This window comes from Lagenorhynchus albirostris, chromosome 17, assembly GCF_949774975.1.
Source record: "Lagenorhynchus albirostris chromosome 17, mLagAlb1.1, whole genome shotgun sequence".
NCBI classification, from domain to species: domain Eukaryota; kingdom Metazoa; phylum Chordata; class Mammalia; order Artiodactyla; family Delphinidae; genus Lagenorhynchus; species Lagenorhynchus albirostris.
This window is the reverse complement of record NC_083111.1, coordinates 3,795,974-3,813,219: the sequence shown is the minus strand read 5'-3', so window position 1 is coordinate 3,813,219 and position 17,246 is coordinate 3,795,974. Positions and strand designations below refer to the sequence as shown.

Sequence of the window (17,246 nt, the reverse complement as noted above, 5' to 3'; positions counted from 1 at the left end):
AGGGTGGGTGTGAAGTGCAGAGGGAATGGTAACCAATCAACTGTTTTCTTTTCACATTGTACTCTGCACATCACCACCAACACTAAGAGAGACAGACTGCTCTCCAAGAATACGACTTCCACTTTAAAATTAACATGGGTTGTATAAAAGCCTCTTACTGCCATCAAGCATTATGTACCTCTTCAGTGACTTTCCACTAAGGCCACCTAAACATTCCAGCAAACCCAGCAGGTGTCAGGTTTTCTGGAAGAGGAAGTGGGAAGAAGAGGAAACAATTTGTGCCCCGCACAAGGCAGGTACTGAGGAAACACACCCGTGTGTTAAGCAGAAGTTTGTTAAGTGTCTCCTGTGTCCCAGACACAGAGTCAGGCACCGGGGTAAATGGCAAACAGCTCAGTGGTTCTCCCCGCCCGCCGAGGGACTTCTGCGGGCTGATCTCCGTCCATCACCGGCTGGTACTTCTCCCAAAAGCAATGAATGCGTCCGACACAAGCGACGCTGCCGGGGATTCGCCCCAGCACGAGGAAAGGGCGGACACACTGTGACCATCAGGTAAATAGCCTGTCGAAGGCACAGCGGAAGACCCAGGTGGGCCCTCTCAGGAGGCTGGGATCCAGTCCCTCCTGCCCCGCAGCTTCCTTCCGCGAGCAGCTCCCGCTCAGCCCTGCCATCATCCTGGTACTGGTACAACCACTTGCCAGGGGAGGGGGAAGGTAAGTAACATGAGGGAGGATGTAAAGAAGGCACATGGCTAAGAACGGAAAATAAAATACAGAAGCGGTTTAAGCAGGCCTTCAGAGAGAAGCTCAGAAATTTTTAAAAGCATTTAAGATTTCAAGCCACACCAAACGTTCTCTAGGAGGGCAACTGCAGTGAAACTGTCCTGCACTCAAGCTGAAGGTTACATTGAGTCATCCTTTCGCGTCAGTTTTCAGAAACATCCTATGGTAACATTATACATATTCTAATATATCTTAAAGTCAGTAAAACTTTCTCATTTGCAGTTTCCACAGTGGAAGCCTTTGTACCTCTCCTTTCACGTGATTGGTAGGTGTATACAGTGGCTAAACCCTCAGACTCTAGAACAGGACTCTTCAAGAGAAATATAACAAGAGTCATGTATGTAATAAAAGGAAAAAGGTGAAATTAATTTTAATATTTTCATTTTAATAAATTCAGAAAATGATCATTTCAACATGTAATCAACATAAAAATTACTAAGATATATTACTGTGATGGTCTGAATATTTGTGTCTCCCCCCCGATTTTTATGTTGTAATCCTTTGGGAGGTGTTTAAAGTTTGGAGGGTGGAGCCCTTTTGGATGGGATTAGTGCCTTTGAGCAAGGCTCCAGAGAGCTCCCTTCTCCCTCCTCTGGGAGGACACAGCAAGAAGTTGGCAGTTTGCAACACAGCCCGGAAGAGGGCCTTCATCAGAACCTGACAATGCTGGCACCCTGATCTTGGACTTCCAGCCTCCAGAATTGTTAGAAATAAATTTCCGTTGTTTATAAGCCACTAGACTATAGTTTTTGTTACAGCAGCCTGAATGGCTTTATACAATTACATTCTATTTATGCTACATCTTTGACAGCTGGTATGGACCTTACACCTACATCACACCTTGATTTGGAATAGGCATAGCTCAAGAGTTCAACAGACACCTAGCTCCCGTGTGGGGCAGTGCAATGCTAGATTCGGATGTATCTTGACCGGAACCCTGACTCAACCGATCATATTTAAGAAACTTGACCTCTGTGTCTCAGCTTCCTCATCTGTGGAATACAGTTATCACAGAGCCCGTGCAGAGGTCGTCTGTGAGGATCAGATGAGATTGTGTGTAGTCTTGCTTCACCGGGGAGCCTATTCCAGGGTCAGAGAGCAGTAAGCACCAGCTGGGGACACGCCTCTGATGTTCTCCCAGCCACACAGAAGGAGAGGCGTAAACAAATCTTAGTGGGTCCAACAGCAGAGTAGACTCCCTCTTATTTTAACTCTACAATAAAGTTCTAAATAACTTCTTTCTCAGGTACTTTTTCTTTTCTTATTAGTAGAAGGGGACTTGAGTTTAAATGGCTAAGTTATGCTGAGGAAACTAGTGAAACCTGTCTTCTTTTTTTTTTTTTTTTTTTTGGCTGTGCCGCGTGGCTTGCGGGATCTTAGTTCCCGGACCAGGGATTGAACCGGGGACTCTGGCAGTGAAAGCTCTGAATCCTAACCACTGGACCACCAGGGAATTCCCAAAACCTGTCTTCTAAACTCTCTACAATCTCAGTAAATTTTCTGACAAATCAGTAATCAAATTACTGAACTCAGTAATTTTTGCAGGGATCTTCCTTAGTGGATAATTCACAAAATCATGGTGATAAAATGCAAACAGTAGGTTGACAGACACTAACTTAAAATTCCACAGAGTGTCCAAGGGACCAGGAGGCCCTGCACTGACTGGCTTGTCTGTGATTTGCGCAGGGCATTTAATCTCCTTAGGTGTCAGTTTTCTCATCTGTCAAGCAAGGCAGGAGACTAAATGTTAAATACGGTTCTTCCACCTCTAATGGGGTAGCAAGAAAATTCCCCTTTTCTTACTTATGTAACCCTGGGCCTTCAAGGAGAATGAGCTAGGCAAACTCTGCCAATACTGCTAGAGTTCAGTTAATGATAACAGTGCAATGATATGCCGTGTGTAGTATTTCATATGATCTAGTATAACACAGTAAAACATGTGACTACTTTCATTTGTATCATTCCGTTCTTTACAAATACAGTTTCCTTGTTTGTAGTTATTCCAAAATGTTGACAGACCCTGGAGAAATAAGTGACTTCCATCTTGACTTCTACTCGTTTGCATTTGCCAATAACATTGATTTTAGCTCTGAAGAGAATATGACTATTAGCACCTGCTCCGGATGACTCTTGATCTTTTAAATGTGACACATTTATAAGAGCAATAAGCTTTTATTTACTCTTTAGGTTTTTCCATGTTTACCACTGTATTAAAAGCAATAAAAATATGTTGGATAATATTAAGCATAGCTTCACATGATACCAAATATCTAGATGTGATATAGAACCAAATGTGGTGTATAAGCTGCCCGATATAGTAGCTACTAACCATCTGCAGCTATCGAGCCCTGGAACTGTATCTTGTTCTACCCAGGAACTGAATTTTTATTTGATTTGATTTTCATTAATTTACATGTATTAGTCACATGTAGCAATTGCTACTGTATCGGACTGTACAGATCTAGATTTTTAAAAATGAAAGTTAATTGTTTGGAGAGTTCTGAATACTTGACATATAATTTAGAAATAAAAGTTTCTACCTCCTTTGCATGTATGGCATTGTATCTAAAGATTTATTTAATCTAAAATTGCTTCTATTGCAATAACATTTGTCATTGTGGAGCTTCTAATCACTGCAAGACACTTTTTGAGGTAATTTATGTATATTGTGTGAAATCCTCAAACAACTTTGCAAAATAGGTGTCATTATTGCTATTTTACATAAGAATAAACAGAGGCTCCCAGAGCTAGTCTGTGAAAGAGCTGTAATTCAAAGCCAGTTCTGAAAAACTTCAATTTTTCCCCATTAAGAAATAAAGAGTTCTTGCAAAAACTAAAAATATAAGGTCTCTTCCTACAACTTGAAGGTTATAAAATGGCAGTAACTCCTATGATGCACATACATTTCAAATGGATGTGTAGTAAGAAAACAAACAGAAGACTTCTTCATACAAGTAAGAATGCAACTCCTTATAAAGTTTCAAAAGTATGGATATTTCCCAGAATCGGAACTATTGTAAGGTAAAACCCACTCAGTCAACCGAAGTGCTTCCCCACGTGTCCGAAAGAGTGTCCTCTTCAGGAGTCAGCGATGACCAAACACCTGCTGAACTCTGAGCACGCATCCCTCCTCCCCTACCTCATCAACAAGTGGAAGCTCCTTGAAGACAGGGGTGCTTCATTTTTTATCCCTAGATATCCAGGACTTGGTATGGTGCCTGACACCTAGGAGGCATGCAGTTTGTGCTTGAGTCAACGGATGAATAAATGAATAAACACAATGCAATGCATGTGTTCTCTAGATTCAGGGAACATGTAATCACCTAGACATCCACCTTGGCACTTGGGCTCTCACACATGTCTCTATCATGGCCCTTAGGTCGTGAACATTTGTTTTCACGTGGGCGTCTACTGAGTCCTTGCAGTCAGGGACCATATTACTTTATCCCTGAATCTCCTTAGCTACTCCACTTCCTACTATGGTTCATGGTAAATTACTATTTGTACCATGACTGAATGAATGAACCAACATATTCTACAGATTAATAACAACAGGAAATTCGTTATATGATTTCTATTTATAGCGCACTTTGTTTTAAGATGTTGTTCATAACAACCCTATAAAGTAGGTAGGTCTTAGTTAATCATTCTTAGCATAAAGAGTCTGAAACTGAGGACCAGAGAGTTTAAGTGATACTCCTATGAACGGTCAATGAATTCCAGAGCTGCCCTTGCAACTGAATTCTCTTAACCTATATTATATCCACACCATATTAGAATAATGCTTTAGAGTTCACAGTTTGTACATACACCTTCATTTATTTTAAATGCTTCAGATGAACCAGGAGGAACAGGTATTATCCCCACTTTAAATACGAGGAAATTGAACCTCAGAGACATTGACAGCAATACCCACGTTTGCAGATCTAGCGGGAAACAGAGCACCTGTTTGAGAAACAGAATCAAAAACCTGTTTTCTAAGACCTAATTCAGCGTCCTTTCCATTTCAGCATGCTTATTCCAGAAAAGAAAAATGCTAAATGTTACAACATTTAGTAATTACTAGTGTGGATAAAGAACGGCTTCCTGGGGAGAGAAGGCCTTCAGCTCGGGTTTTAAAGAAGGGGAGGAGGTGGCCAGACAGATGGAGGGGGCAGGCTGGTGACACAGCTGGAAGAAATGGGCAGTGACACCACACCTGTTGCACGGGAACAGCACTTCTTGATTGCCATCTTCCTTTTCAGATTTAACAATAATCCTCTCAAGAAACCAACTGTTTACCTGTGTACGTTGACAAAGGAGATCGCTTTGACTCTTAGCATAAAATATACTAGTACTGTGATTTTATTCATAGAATCTCCTAATTTCCTGTTAAAATACACTTGTCAGGCAATTTGCGTACAAAACTACGCACATCCAAGTTATAGCAGCAGAGAGATGCAAGCCTCAGAGAGCTACCTGATTACTCAGAGCAGGGGAAGCAGAAGAAGAGAGAGGGTTCTCTGCCAGGAGCACAAACTCTCTGTTACATTCTTTAAAAAGTATTTAAAAGCCAAACACAGCAAAATTAACTCACATAAATGCATTTCAGTACGTTATTTAGAGAAGACTGATATGTTTAAATAATAATGTAAAGTCACAATCATCATTCTTAATGGTAAAAATTTAGAAGTTATCACTGATTATTGCATTTGTCAATGCAATTAAATAAAGGGAAAAAAAGAAAAAAGGAAGGAAAGAAGGAAGGAAGAAAGGAGAATGAAAAGTAATTGGTTGGAAAAGAAGAAACAGAACGGTCATTATTCATGGATAATGTGACTTTCTAAATTTAAAACCCCAAGAAGTTACAGAAAATAGTGGAATCAATGGAGATGAGGAAAATGGTTAGATATATAATAAATATATAAAAATCCATGACATTTCTATTGACCAGAAAGGAACAGGCAAGAAGCGTAATAAAAACTTAAGAATGTAGGGTAGGGCTTCCCTGGTGGCGCAGTGGTTGAGAGTCCACCTGCCGATGCAGGGGACACGGGTTCGTGCCCCGGTCCGGGAAGATCCCACATGCCGCGGAGCGACTGGGCCCGTGAGCCATGGCCGCTGAGCCTGCGCGTCCGGAGCCTGTGCTCCGCAACGGGAGAGGCCACAGCAGTGAGAGGCCCACGTACCGCAAAGAAAACAGAATGTAGGGTAAATCTAAAGACAGATGTAGTATACTTTGTAGAAAGATTACCTAAATTTCAGGAGTGACAGTAAAGAAGACATAAACAAATAGAGATATATATATTCATGAGTATAAAGAAATTAGAGATGTCACGTCCAAAACTTCAATGTAATTACATCAAATTCACCATAGGGTTTTACAAGAAAGTTGACAAGTGCATGGTAAGATGTACGTGGATGAGCACAGCCCAGGACTGTCTCAGGCACTCCGGGACTACAGTAAGGTAGGAGAGTCATCCTACCAGGTATCAAAATGTATTATAAATCTATACTAAGTAAGACAACACAGAATTGGTGCTGACATAGATAAACTGACTGATGGAATAGAAAAAAGGACTTGGAATTGACCTACACGTTTACACAAGTTGCTCTGAGCAACAGGGCAGAACCATGAAAAGACCACATGCTGAGACCATGCGTGATATCAAAAGACATCAAAAAGTCTCTTACTGTTAGTTATAAATGTATAAGATGAAAAAAATCAACACCATATTTAGAACACTGTAATTTAATACATTAGAAACATTGAGAATTAAAAGGTGTACGTCTTTGTTTAAAAAAATAAACCTTATCAAGAGTAATTTGGTGCTTGGCTTCTCAGCATACAGCTCACCGTGAAGAGTAGGCATCATTTTTCTGCTTTAGCAAATTGGCCACCTGCTTTCTGAGGTTCCCTCAGCTTCATTTTATCCTCTGTGAATTCATCCCATAAAATATCGCCAAGAGTTCCTTTAATGTGACGTTTTTTACCAACATCACCTTCTCTGGGACGTGTTCATCCTTCTGTCACAACCACTTTCCTCATTTATGGTCACAAGTTCCTTTCACTAAATTCTGCTGGCTATTATCTAAAGTCTCACAAATGGTGACAGTGTCAACATTCCCAGAGTCGGATGTTGCTTCTGTAACTCCATTTATGTCTGATTTGAGCTTCACTTCCAGCATTATCCCTTTTGGTTTCTTTGATGTGCTTTCGTCTTTGAATTACACATTTTTGTAAAGTGTCAGTTGAGTTTGTCACTGGGAGACAAGGAGTCAATACAGCTACAACTACAACTCCGTGCTTTGCTGTCTGTGCATGAACCGTGTGACAGACGGGCAGTGACGCGTCACCGTCAGACTCTGAGAGAAACGCAGTGATTGGTCGCTGCTCAGGATGTGCATCTGGGACTTAGGTGGTGATTCATGGGCTGAAGAGCTAGCAGTGAAATTTGGACTTTATGCAGTTACCATGATCAAACCGTGGTAACTGAAGTTTGAAGCATGTTGTCGGGGGATTTCTATTATTTAACTAAATCATTGTAACTGGAATTAGTGCAGACAGAAGCCATGCAAAGCAAAGACTGCCTGTATGTGATGGAGGTGGGCAGACTTTGTCAAGCCCTCAGGAAAAGATGGAACCTGTGATAAGCAGTGGGTACCACTGGCTATACACACGGAAAAGAGGGAAAGAGGGTGTCTTTCTTCCCTCTATTCAATTCCTTATTTCTGCTTCTTTCTAATAATTTCCTTCACGTGATCTTCATCTCCTTTATCACGTGTCTGTTTTCTTTCTATACACTTGACCTTCCCTTTTCTTCTTCCTTTCTCCTCGGTTTGGCCCAAAATACACACACTTCTTTCTTGCAAAAGTCATTTTAAGCTCTCCTCATTCCTTTTGAAGAGCTTTACTCAAAATCATTTCACTGATTTAAATCCATTCATTCAATACATTGTCATTCATTAAATTTCTACACTATTAAGCACTAAATTAGGCACTGGGAAAACAGAGATGAATACCATATAATACCAGACCTCAAAACATTCAAAATCTAGTAGAAGGAGAAAAGGCGTCTGGAAATAAATGTAATAAACGGTTTAGGTACCATGATATGAGTTAAAATATGTAGTTGCATTTTAGCAATAAATAATGCAGATTCCAGAGTCAAATAAATTTAAGTTTGAATTCAACAGCTCTAAGGGAGATAAAGACGATATTAATAAAGATAAAGAAGGTATTAATGAGGTAGAGTTGACAAGACCTGGTTAACAGTTGTGGAACGGGTAGAAGACAGGGAGAGAATAGGATAATCAAGGATGATTCCTAAGTTTCTAGTTTGTTGCAGGGCGTGGAAGACAGGAGCCAGGGGAAACGCACCTGCAGGGAAACATGATAGATGCAATTTTGAAAACTGCCTAGTGGGTCTGGAGATTTTAAACACACACACACACACACACACAGACACACACACACACACACACAGACACACACACACACACACAATAAAGCTTCTGTATTCCTAGGAAATGTCCTTCATAATAACATAGCAGTGAGCTTTTAAAGTCATGTAATAAGTCTAATCCAACAAAACTTCATCTAGCCATAATTTCTTAAAATTATTTTCTCATCTCAATTTTCCATGAGTTATACATTCATCTTTCCTTTCATCCACCTTTTATGCTACTTTTAATTAATCTGAAGAACAAACTTCTTACTAAGAAAATCCTACCTGGACCTGTCACATCATGACTAACCAGAACTTTCTTCAATTTTCCAAGAGACACTGCCTCGATATTAAAAAATATCAACGTGTATGATAAAAAATGAACTCAGTGACCATTAGGACATTTCCTTTCTCTAGAAAAAAATAGCATTGCTATTAGTATTATATTAGTACATTACTATATTGCTATATATTACTACTATATTATTACTATTACCATAAAAATTACCCACTTACTATTTTACGTTCAACGTCCTATCCTATGCCTTGTGGGACACGCACAAGCATGTAACATGTAATTCTTGCCTTCCTCAATCATACGGTCTACCAGAAAAAGATTTATAAATTTTAATCATAGCGTTTATTTTGTCTACTACTGCTAGTGGTAATAATGGTTCTTACAGCCCTTACAAGGTACAAACCCTTCTAAGGGTTTTTTATATAGTAACTCATTTAATTCTTAGAATAAGCCATGAGGTAAGCACTACTTATTTTCTCATTTTACAGTTGAAGGGAGTGAGACACACAGAATTAAATTCCTCACCCAAGGACACCATCTAGTAGCTGACCGAACCAAGACTCAGACCCCAGCGGTCTGCTTTTCCACCACTGCTGTTTGCCTCTCGGTGGCTTTCAGTTCCAAATGAACTATGTACTGAAATATGTGTATGTATGTATACATATAAAGTTTTTAAACAGACTATTTGTTAACTAGATATAAAGTGCACACATTCTAAGTGCACAACACACTCAACGCACACACGTCCACGCAGATAATAAAACGTCAGCCTCACCCAAGACTCACCCCCACAATGGCCCATCCAGTCATTAGCTCCCCAGGTGGAACCAGTAACCTGACTTTTTATGCTTCTAATCAGTCTTGCCAGGTCTGGGACCACAAGCAGAAGCACAGTGTGTTCACTTTCTGCTTGGCTTGTCTCACTCAACCTTTGGGAAATTCATCCATATTGTTTTGTTTAACAGCATTTTGTTCATTTTCATTGCTGAAGATTATTCCAAATTATTTATCTATATTACTTGTGGACAATAGTTTCTAGGTTTGGGGTATTACAAATAACCCCCTGCTCAGAAGGCTCTCGTACATGTCTTTTCACGCGCACGTGCGTACGTTTCTGTTGGGGAACTGCTGGGTTACAGAGCTTTGGTAGATAGTCTCAGTTTTCCAAAATGCTGATGCTGACGCATGCTCTGTGGGCTCCGTGTCTCTGTGAGAGGCCTAGGTGCTCCAGAGGCTCGTCAATACTTGATGCTGTGATTCTTCCCAGGTTTAAGCTGTCTGATCGCGCACAGACACTTCATTGTGGTTTCCAGTGTATTTCCATGGTTACTAACAAAGTTGGATATATTTTTCACATTTGCTGGCTAGTTGGACAACCTCTTTTACAAAGGACATATTCAAGTGTCATGCTTATCTTTTAAACTGGGTTCTCTTTTTCTTGTTGATTTGAGGGCATTCTATATATGGTCTGGAAACAAGTCCTTAGCCTGTATTTATTTTACAATATCTTGTCACACTTTCTGACTTGTCTTAATGGCGTCTTGAAGAACAAAAGTCTTTAATATTAAAATGGTGTAATTTACATTTCCCCCTTTATTTGTAGTGCTTTCTCTGTTTTGTCTTTAAAATCTTATCTATATTTGTACACCCATGTTCATAGCATTATTTACAGTGCCCAAAAGGTGCATTAATTCATTGATGGGTGAATGGGTAAACAAAATGTATATATGTTCAATGGAATATTAGTCAGCCTTAAAAAAAAAAAGTAAATTCTCACACCTGCTACAACACAGAGGAATCTTGAAGATACTGTTCTAAGTGAAATAAGCCAGCCACAAAAAAAACAAATGCTGTATGATTCCACTTAGATGAGGTGCCTAAGGGACTCTAATTCATAGAGAGAGAAAGTGGAGAGGTGTAGCCAGGGTCTGGGGTTAGGGAACAGAGAGAGGAGAATGGGCATCATTACTTAATGGCTCCAGGGTTTCAGTTTTGCAAGAGGAAGGAGTTCTGGAGATGGATGGTGGTGGTGGTTGCACAACAGTGTGAATGTACTTAATGTCACTAAATTGTACAGTTAATTATGGTTAAAATGGTAAAATTCATGTTATGTATACTTTAGCCCAATTAAAAAAAATTTAAATTCTAATCTATTCCCAGGGTCATGAAGATTTTCTCCTATGTTCTAGATATTTTATTGTTTTATCTTTCACACTTAGACCTAAATTTGTATGGAATTGGTTTTTAGGTTTAGTATAAAATAGGGCTCATGATTTTTTTTTTCTATAATGATACCCAGTTTACTCTCTGAATTCATTAAAAGACTATTGTTTCCTTGATGCTGGACATAAGGATACGTAGATATTCTTCTGGCTTTTGCCTGTTTCTCTGCTCTATTTGTCTTGTACCAATTAATGCTGTTTTAATTGCATTAACTTTAAATCTTGATATGTGACAGTGTGAGTTCTCCGGTTTTGTTTTTCTCAAGATTAATCATCTTCAAGATTATTTGGGGTGTGTTTGACTCTTTGCATTTCCACATATATTTTAGAATGACAGTGTCAATTTCCATTAAAAAATACTTCTGGAATTTTGATTGATATTGCACGGAAACTGCAGATCAATTAGGAGAGAAGTGAGAATTTTATAATATTGAGTCCTCCAATCCAGGAACATAGTATATCTTTATTTTTATTTTTTTTAGTTGCAGTGCCTGGGCTTCTCTAGTGGTGGCGCATGGGCTCCAGAGCATGTGAGCTCAGTAGCTGCGGCGCGTGGGCTTCATTGCCCTGCGGCATGTGGGATCTTAGTTCCCCGACCAGGGATCAAACCTGCGTCCCCTGCATTGGATTCTTAACTACTGGACCGCCAGGGAAGTCCCTATATCTCTATTAATTTGTGTCTTTTTCCATTTTTCCAATAACATTCTGTAGTTTTCCACGTAGAGCCTTGCTGTGGCCCCGAAGTTCCTGTGTGAAATGGGCTCACGGGTGGAGCGAGCGTGGTGGCAGGGGTAGAGTTGTCCGCGTGGCCCGAGGACCTGAGCTCCCTCCCCTAACGCTGCTTTGGCACCAGGGCTGTGGGTTCCCAGGCTGCCAGCTGAGGTCACAGCGATCCAGTGCCTGCTACCCACAGCAGTGACCTCTGGGATACATATTCAGATTGGCTCTGCCTCTCTCTTTCTCTCTTCCACCTTCCTTCACTGCTGCTTCCTGGGGTCACTTCCCCCTTTAATGACCTGCAGGACCCGCCCCGGGGAGAACCCACACAAAGGTCCCTCTTTTCCGGTGGGGCCTCATGAGGGTCTGTCTTCAGTGCTGGGCTGCATCCCCGCCCCAGGAGCCTCCTAAGTCTCTGCACAGCTTCTCAGGCTCTCTGACGCCACTTTCTGATCTAAGCTTCCACTTAACGAACAACGGAACAGAAAGCTCTGCTGAGCATCAGGTTCTCCTCCGAACTTCCTTCCTATCGAAGATCGCGGACCCTCAAGCCCTAACTGCCTTGGCAGCCCTTCAGTGCCTTCAAAACCAATTAAAAAAGACACACGTTTCTAGTTGTCAGCAGGATGGTCATTTTGTTACAAGCTATACTGTCCGTCCTATCTGGAGGTAGAATCTTGGGGTTTTTTTTCTTTTTTTGGTGGGGGGTGAGGGTACTTGTTTTTAACAGAAGAGGAAACTGGGACTTACTCATGGTGGCATTGTTCTTGGCTAAGTCCCACTTCAACTCAACTTGAGGACAAGATGCATACCAAGAAATGACCACACCTACTGTACTTCCTAGCTGGTATCATATGAGCATCTCAGGAATTTTCTGTTTGAGTGTCTTTTTGGTTAGAGAAATTAGAGGAAAACTTGTGGGCACGAATTTAGAAGGATCTTTTTACTACCTGTCCAAGCCAAAACTTGACTTTGTTATTTTTGGATTGATGAAGGCTTCGATTCCCTGAATCTCCTCTGGTGCCGATGAGGTTGATAAACATGTTAGACTCTGACTCGGCACCTGGCCTCCTGCCAGTGTACACGTAGATATCATAAACCACCACTGAAATGTCAGAAATCTGGTATTATTTTTCTCCTATTTATTTTCTCTTTGAATGTAGTTAGATACCCTGGAAGGGAATCAGACCATTCTTTAAGCTAGTTGATGTGAATTTTTCCATGGTACTTGGCCTTGGCCCTTTTTCTTATGTGCACCCCTATCCAAACACACTCTTGACTATTTCATGTTTAACCCATTCATACAGACTCTCAGCTATTCCCAGAACTACTGTTTCAAAATAATTATTGTTAGCAATTACGCACTTTCATTAACCACTACACTTTCACAGTTATTATGAGAAATTGTATTTAAAAAAAAAAACTCTTCTCTCTCCTAATTAGATAAAAGTGGCAATTTCTTCCCCTGAAGTTTGGCTGTTCTAATCACAGCTGGTCACTCATGCTGCTACTTCATGGAGATCACTATTCCAATAATGGAGATTTTTAATAGCCTTGAGAGGGAAAAAATACAAAGATCCTAGAGAGATCCAAATTTAAATATGGTTTTTAAAAAAGAGCTCAGTGAGGTACCAGCAAATTATGATCCACTATATTTGACCTTAGAATTAAAGCAACTTCTGAGACACTGGTAGAAGTCACTAATTTAGGAAGGAGATTGCTCTTGCTGATACTACTAATATGGATAATATCTTGGATACAATGAGTACCTTTTATTCCAGGATCCTGGAACTCTTTCTAAATCATCCTCAGTGCAATTGAACAGCTGCATTTATAGAAATTCACATTAACATTTTCCAAAGAACTCAGACATGAAAATCCAACAAGTAAGAAAACAAAGTAACCGAGAAACATTGTCTGTTTCCATCACACCTGACCTTTAAAAAGACAAACGTGGTATACTGGGAAATGGTGTAAGCAGAGAAGATAAATCAGTTTCTTTGTGCTGTCTTACATATTCTAAAATGCCCCAGAGTGAAACCCAGCTGAGCTTAAACAGAAAATTAGAACACTGATGAATTTAGGACAATCACAGAAACCTTAAAAACTACCTATTAAGATGATCTGGTCTTACAACCTGTGTAGCTGCATGAACTGAATTAAGCTAAAACTCATGGTAGAATTCTTCATAAGACAAGTGTGTGGACGAACATGAACAGAAGTCTTTATAGAGAAACACTTTCTGTTTACCCAGAATATTTTCATTTAAGGCAAAGAGTGAACTTGTTTACAACTTAAAAAAAAATAAAGATATTATATATAAAATAGATAACTAATGAAGACCTACTGTATAGCACAGGGAACTCTACTCAGTACTCTGTAATAAACTATATGGGAAAAGAATCTTAAAAAGAGTGGATATACATATATGTATAGCTGATTCACTTTGCTGTACACCTGAAACTAACACAACATTGTAAATCAACTATACCTCAGTAAAAATTTTTAAAAATAATAAAGACCTTTAAAAAATTAAAATACATATGACAAAAATGAATGAACAGTTAAAGGTTTAAAACATGCGTATCAAAAATTATTTAGAACCGAGACATATATTTGCAGCACAAACAACACAGCCGTCCCTCAATCACTGTACAGGGCAATGACCACATCCTGTACCTTGACTGCTACCTGCACGCACCTTCAATACTTCTCAACTCTGTGCTTCCAGAAGCTGCTATAAATTAAATTTAATATACACGCACCAAAAATAAAACAAAACTTAACTTATCGTCTAAATTCAAAGGAAGAGAAATAAATGTACTAGAAATTTTAGAACAAAGTGATTATCATAGATGAGCACTAAATTTTATTCTCAAATTACATCAAGAAGAGTCACATAGTTTATATTGTTAAGTTGAAAGAAAACATATGATCCCGCTACGAGAAACACACGTTTTGCTGGAATCTGTAACAGTAATTCTCCTTTACCGGTATTAGATAACACGATTCACGAAGCATTTGCTTCTGCAATGAAAGCATGTAGATTCTTTTTAAAAATGCTAAATGCATCACAATAGATTCTGAAAACTCCAGACTTTTTCATGATCCTTAAGGCAATATAAAATTCTTCCTTATCTAACAATGCAAAGGGAACTTTTAAAGTTACCACGTTGCTTAGACACACCTTAAAATACCATGTGCTAAAACAGCAAGAAAAGGTCAGGAATCCTTTGTTCAGTGTCTGTCCTTGGGCATGAAAGTCAGGGCTCGATATTGTTGGTTTAACGGCAGGGTTGTATGTTCTAGCTTAACGACACGCATTCTGTTGTAAAAATGTAGAGGTTGGCAAATTATCTTTAGGAGAGGGACACCCCACACACAAGGGTGAACTCCTGAGGGATCCCAGTGATAAGGCCAAAATGTGAGTTAGAAGAGAACCTGCAATTAGCTCGAATACTTGAAAACTATAAGGATGGGTCTCCAGGTGTCAATGTTATACAGAATGAAAGAGACCATTTTACCTGAACATATTCAAAGGCAGGTATTTCTGACTACAAATACCATTCTTGAAGCACTGGATTTTAAGTAGTTGTTTTAAATAGTTGTATCTATCACCCCCTTAGCCAAAAGTATTTGAAGAAGTTAACTTGCTGATTTAGGTTATCCGTATATGTTGGGCGTTTCTGCCAATATTTTTTAAAAGTTCTTTTTACCGTAGCTGATGTTGACTTTTTCTTTCCGACAATTAGTCAGTAGATTCAGCTGTTCGGAAAGCCTTTCCCATCTGCCATCAGCACAGAAGAAAATTCTTGTCTTCTATTCACCCCAATTGTCATCCACTTCCTTTAATAGCTGTTTGTTTTCACTGTTTGGGGGGCATTCTTTCACTTGTGTTTGTGATGTCACCATCTTGAACACTCTCGTCCTTATATTTACCGTATTTATCGTCATTTCGACAATGTCCCCATCTCTCAAGGAATGCACAGTATATGTATCATTGCAAAGCTCAGCATTCTTTGGGCTTTATAAACCTTTGGCCTACATAATAAGATTTAACACCATCTCATGAGGGACACAAAAATCTTTCAAATTTCCCCCACAGTTTTTTTTTTTTTTCCAAACATCATTTGAGGGCAGAGTCTGTGCCAAGCGTTTTGGTTTTTTTTGTTTTTTGTTTTTAACATCTTTATTGGGGTATAATTGCATTACAGTGGTGTGTTAGTTTCTGCTTTATAACAAAGTGAATCAGTTATACATATACATATGTTCCCATATCTCTTCCCTCTTGCGTCTCCCTCTCTCCCACCCTCCCTATCCCACCCCTCCAGGCGGTCACAAAGCACCGAGCTGATCTCCCTGTGCTATGCGGCTGCTTCCCACTAGCTATCTACCTTACGTTTGTTAGTGTATATATGTCCATGCCTCTCTCTTGCCCTGTCACAGCTCACCCTGATGACTTAACAGCCTCAACTCCAAGCCTTAATATCGCCATAAATAGTATCCTCATGATTTTCCTTACAAGGAATCTTGGATTCTTCTGCTTCTGCTTACTGCATACAAAGAGTTAAAAATCCATCTATCTATCTATATTTATATTTACATTATATATATTTGCTCTTCATGGGGCCACATATAATTCTTTAGTCACAAGGATATATTAAAAATGTCACATGGCTGGGGAGAAAGCTATGATATGATTTTTCACTGGATGTTTACAAGTGGGAAACCAAAGGCACGATGGGACACGTTCCCTTCAGCACAAGTTAAGAGGGAGGAAGCATGACCCAAAGAGGAAGTAGAAAGAGACACCTCAGGGATGGCCAAGAACACAGGGTGGTGCTCACACAGGGGTCCTCGCCACATCTGAGGGTGAGTTCCAGGAACTGACATGTCCACTTGGAGTAAGAGAGGGAGCAGAAAGAGAAGAATCCTAAACTGACCAGTTTTCACCCAAGAGAAACTAAGCTCTGTGTTGGAATTTACTGTTTATTTTGAATTAAAAGGATTAAGATTTCCATCATCCGTGGAAAGAGGGGCTTGGAATATTTGTAAGTCAAGAAATATTATTCACATGTAGTAAAATTCACTCTTTTAAGGTATATGGTTTGATGAGTTTTCACAAATATGCACAAGTCCTTTAATTATCACCATAATCAAGACAGAGAACATTTCCATCACCTTAAAAAGTTTCCTCATGAGGGGTGTGATTTTAATCAGTTATAGAGAACAAAAAAGATTATGCTTTTGCAGTCCTCAACGTTATGATTGTGAAGACTCAAACCCATCACATGATGATAAAAACAATGCAGATATAGTAATAGCCAGGATGATATCTAGAAATATTGTCTCAGACATGATACCTGCCTGATTTTTGAATGAGCATATAAAGACATTGAATCCAATTAACTGTTTATTAAATATATTATTTTTAATATAATATATAAATATATTATATTTTATATATTATATATAAATATATTATTTTTATATATAATATATAAATATATTATATATAAATATAATATATTTATATATTTTATATATAAATAATATATTTATATATAATATATAAAATATAATATATTTGGTGATGTTCTGTGATTTTAATCTCAATTCCATTTGAAGGAGCACCTCTTAATATCCTATCACGCCAAGAAGTTTTTCATTCCCTTGGTGGTGATCCCTTGATCACCCAAGGTATCAGCTATGTGGTGATGAGGGGCAGCCTCTTCACAAATCTATCTGGAATGGAGAGTTTTAAACATCTAGACACCAGGAGTTTATTTGTGGAACTGAA

The 17,246-nt window shown here is 39.2% G+C and overlaps 1 pseudogene; it reads right to left on the bottom strand.

Moving 5' to 3' along the window:
• Positions 1-393: 393 nt before the first annotated feature.
• LOC132508413 (lipoxygenase homology domain-containing protein 1-like) overlaps positions 394-17,246 on the bottom strand; it is a 92,063-nt pseudogene continuing 75,210 nt past the window's right edge.